The sequence below is a fragment of the Palaemon carinicauda genome, chromosome 5, assembly GCF_036898095.1.
Source record: "Palaemon carinicauda isolate YSFRI2023 chromosome 5, ASM3689809v2, whole genome shotgun sequence".
NCBI classification, from domain to species: Eukaryota; Metazoa; Arthropoda; class Malacostraca; order Decapoda; family Palaemonidae; genus Palaemon; species Palaemon carinicauda.
Window position 1 is genome coordinate 156,672,439 of NC_090729.1, and position 5,000 is coordinate 156,677,438.

Consider the following 5,000-nt stretch of genomic DNA (forward strand, 5'->3'; position numbering starts at 1 on the left):
TATTAGTTACTTTATGCAATCACATAGAAGATTCATCAGAATTGCTTTGGAACCCTGATATATATCTTGCGAGCATGTTAAAGCTTACAGGATATTAATAAGGGACATCAATTTCTTTCCACATTACCAAACCATATCAAAATATTATGATGCATTCTTTCACTTATGGTAAATCTCAGCTCTCCTTACATCACATATGTTATGCAAACAATTAATATCCAAAGCTCAAGTCCATTTTTTTTAATTGAGCAACTGTACTTCTCATCCATAGAAGAGGGTTTTTTTTTTTTTTTTTTTTTTTTTTTTTTTTTTTTTTTTTTTTTTTTTTTTTTTTTTTTTTGTCCCACCATGGCTCTCAAAGACAGCTCAATTCTCAACAAAATTTTGCTCAAACCCTGCTACCCTCCTTGATTCGTTTTTCAGCACAAGAGATTCATTTCCTTCTTCTTACATTGCTTTAGGAGGATATGATGATGATGATAATATGTTAATTTATTTGTATGATCACATTACTAGGTGGTATATCTTAGCAATTCATGTTTGCCAACGGTTATACTTGTATAAGTGGATGAGCAACTTGGTGGAGTAATGAGAGCTTCGGGTGTGGAGGAAATGTCCCCTTAAATCTCAATGAAGTCACTGGCAGCAGGGTGACGGGATTGAGTTTAAGGCGATGGACAAACTGTCTCTTCGGCTTCTACATCGGATACCTGGCGGTTGATCTTACTAGAATTAGTTTGGACCGGCTAGTTAGATAGGAACTGCGCATCACAACGAATTGGCTATCCTTTGATGTATCTAGCCAATGAATCCTCTATGGATTTAGTCAGTCATGGAAAGAGAAGATAACTGAATGGACCCCAATCCCGGGCGTAGCGGGGTGCTGAGAATCTCCCGGTTTATAAATACCAAAGAAAAATTGAAAATAGGTAATTGGAATGTTAGAACCATGTATCAAATTGGGAAAATACAGCAAGTGGAGAGTGAATTTATGAAATATAATTTGGATATCTTGGCCCTAAGTGAAACATGTTGTAAGGGGATTGTTAAGGAAACTTTAGACCAAGGCAATATATATATCCACTCAGGAAGATCAGATGGAGTTGGAAGAGAAGGGGTAAGAATGATGATGACACCAAGAGCAGAAAAGGCATTAAGCGAGTGGAGAGCTATCAATACTAGATTTTTACTAGCAAAATTCAAATAAAACAGTGCAATATGAGTATTAGTCTGCTCGGCCCCAACAAATGATTCCCACGAAGAAAGGAAAGATGAATGCTATGAAGAATTGCAGAGTGTAATAGATGAGATCCCAGAAAGAGATATGAAAATGTGACTGGCGACTTCAATGCTTAAGTTGAAAGGAATAATCAAGGGATAGAGAATGTGCTGGGTGTCGAGAGTCTTGGCGAAGTTGCAAAGGAAAATGGAGCACATTTCATAAGTTTCTGTTCAGCAAACAAACTTGTCATTGGAGGTACTCTTTTTCAACACAAGAACACCCACAAGTAAACATAGACTTCACCTTGTGGCAATTACAAAAATCAAATAGATCACATTGCCATTAATAAAGAGAGAAGGAGGACCCCGAGAAATGTAAGAAGTTTTAGAGGTGCAGATATTGGTAGTGATCACCAGCTCGTCATTACTACACTGAAATTAAAACTAAAAGCACCCAACAAAAAGGTAGCTAGAAGAGCACAGAGAAACATTTGCAATTGAATGTAGGAATTGATTTGCAGTCGTAGAGACTGTAAGAGACGAAGAGCAGATAATTAATAAAGAATCGTGTTATATTAAGAACATATGTCAGTCAGTTAGTAATGAAGTCTTGGGACATGCAGTTACAAGGAGAAAGCCATGGATATCAAATGATACTCGGGATACTATAAAAAGGAGACAAAGACAGAAATTGAGTGTTGAAAGTTTTCGAGAAAGTAATGAAAATTACAAGGTTGCGCACGCTACGTATTCCAGTATTGATAGTGAGGTCAATAGAAAAGCCAGAAATGACTGGAGAGAATATTTAGACAGTAAAGCAAATGAGGCTGACAAAGCTATGAACTCAGGAAGTGGCTATGGGGTAAAAATTGCTCATAAAATTATTAATGAAATCTCGACTGGGGCAAAGAAGAAAAAGCATATACTCATCGAAAAGTGAGAAGGATCTATTATAACAACAGAAGATGAAGAAAGACAACGTTGGATTGAATACTTTAGTGAGGTTATGAATAGGAGATAAGAAGGGAATAATTTGATTGATATACCTGAAGCTGGTGAAGACCTTGATGTGCCCATGAATGAATTCAGTGTGATTGAAGTCGAAGCTATCCTCAAAACACTAAAGAGAGGGAAAGCCCCGGGATACGATGGAATAACTGCCAAAATGATACTGGCCGAAAATGAAGAGACCTCCCAGACTATTTATAAGATTATTTTGTAGAATGTGGCATCAAGATGCAAAACCTGATGAATGGGAGTTAGGAGTGTTGGTGAAAATGGGGAAAAAAGAGATCTGACTAATTGCAACAATTAAAGAGTCATAAAACTATCGTCAGTTGTTATGAAAGTATATAGCATTCTTATTCTAGAGAGACTGGAGAGAAAGATTGATGAAGAGCTTAGAGATGAACAATCAGGATTTAGAAAAGGAAGAAGTTGCACTGACAAGATTTTAATTTTGAGACATGTTGTACAGCAATGCGTCGAATATAGAAATCCACTTTTAATGGCATTTGTGGACTATGAAAAACCCTTTGATAGTGTGGAGATTTCTGCGTCATTATGGAATTTATCTTAAATACGTAAAGTTGATTAAGTCTGTTCATGAGCGTAGCAAGTGCAAAGTCCTATCAAATGAATTTCTAGTGAACCGCGGAGTACTCCAAAGGAATGTTTTGTCACCTATGTTGTTTATCCTCCCCATGGATTTTGTAATGCATAGAACAGTCGGAAATGGTGGAAAAGGATTGGACTGGAATGGTGATAAGAATTTTGCAGACCTGGAGTATAGTGAGGATGCTGTCCTTGTTAGCAGAACACCACAGGATTTGCAATGCTTGCTCACCAGAATGCATGAAATATCACACGAGGTTGGGCTGAAGATAAATAGAAGAAATACAAAGATGATAAGAACGGAGTATGCAATGAAAGATGAAATATCATTGGACGGAGAATGGATTAATGAGGTAGAACCATTTAAGCATTTAGGAACTATGATCTCCAATAAAATGTCTTTAGAATTAGAGTTTAGTGAAACATTGAAAAAATCAAATCAGGCAAAGGCTAGTTTCAGTAAAATTTTGAAATCAAATCGCCTGAATTTGCATATATAAATCAGACTTTATATAAGTTTAGTGAGATCGGCGTTACTCTATGGACATAAGTCATGGCATTACAATGAAACAATCTCCAATAGATTTAGTAGATTTGAGAACAAAGCCCTCAGAAGGATATTGGGAGTTAAATGGCAGGACAGGATTAGAAATGAGACTCTAAGAGAGATTACTCGAGTACCAAATGTGGATGAGATCACGATGAGCGGTAGATGGAGATGGTTTGGTCATGTTCTTCTCACTCCCCAAGAGAGATTAGTTCACCAAACGTTCAACTGGACTCCACAAGGAACTAGAAGAGTTGGAAGACCCAGGCCTACATGGCTGAAGACTATAAAGCGCGAAGTAGGAGATGATGAATGGAGAAGTACTGAATTAAAAGCTCAAAATAGAGACGATTGGAGATTTTTAACCGAGGCCCTTTGCGTCAATAGGCGTAGGAGGAGATGATGATGATGATCACATTGTTATTGCATCATTCTATACCAATCTTTAATCTTAAACATTTTGGCCCTGTTGTAATGTCTTATAAACACCTTAAGCTTCTTTTACGAAATATATCCCTTCCTGGGAGGTTAATATCAAAAGCTCGTGATCATATTTGGCAGCTAAATCTGCATTGTCATTGCCAAGGAATCCAGAATATTTTAATAACTACTCTATCAGAATAAAATAAATTTTTAGGAAGTCTTAATCTGCAATACTAGGGGGTTATTCGTTCAAGGCCTTTATGTTCCATCTCGAGTAAGAATAACTTTGTATATTTTCAATGGTGCTGACAGTTGTAGTTTTCTATAAAATAGCAGCTGGCTTTGATGTAAATATCAGCGTTCCAGTTGAATAGTAGATTTTACTTACTCTCTGACGATACTGCAATATAATCAACACCCATTATAGATCTATAGCCATCAGTATATATTTCATAGTGAGGATTTTTTTCCAAATCAAGCTGTTTATGACGATTCGTATATAGTCATATCTCTTTAATACATGAAAATGGGAGCATATCTTTATTTGATTAATCGTCTACGGTGGAAGAAAGTAAGAGGGAAGAATTGGGATTACACTGATGATCGTGAATTTTAATGACCAAATGACTCTTTCCGGAAAAAGAAATTCATATTTGTTAATGAATAATTCAAGTCAGAAGAGATTCTCTCTTTGGAGTCGGTGTATAGAATCTCAAAGCAGCGTGCACTCTTATAAATCTTTATCAAGGTCACGGGGATGGGGTGTGTGGTGGCTTGAGAATATTCAACTTTTTTAATTAATAGTTTAAATAAGAGAAGCTATATTTAATTTAACACAAATCTGTAGGTCGCATACTATTGTACCAACCGTGTGTCACACAATTGTACCTAATTCCTTTTGCATATATTATGCTTGTATCTTCGCTCTTCCCTCGCACTAAACGAACATGAAAATTCATGTCTGCTGTTTCCTCTGTGACATTGTCTGTCTTGTTAACTTGTTATGTCCTGTTGCCTTGATGTTTTGTATATAAAGGAGTGTGTTCTATAACAATATAACTCAGTTGACTGCATCCTGCCTTTGAGTTCACAACCCTCTCTCGGCTCGTCACACTATACTCAGTAAGTCGTAGAGCTGATAATCTTCTAGCATGAGGTGCTGTCGTTGTATGCACAGTACAACATAGCATCACAA

At 36.7% G+C, this 5,000-nt stretch overlaps 1 protein-coding gene across 5 annotated transcripts in view; it reads left to right on the forward strand.

The window, feature by feature from the left end:
• Nucleotides 1–5,000, forward strand: part of LOC137641555 (uncharacterized) — a 73,364-nt gene that overhangs the window by 31,431 nt on the left and 36,933 nt on the right. The window lies entirely within an intron of this gene.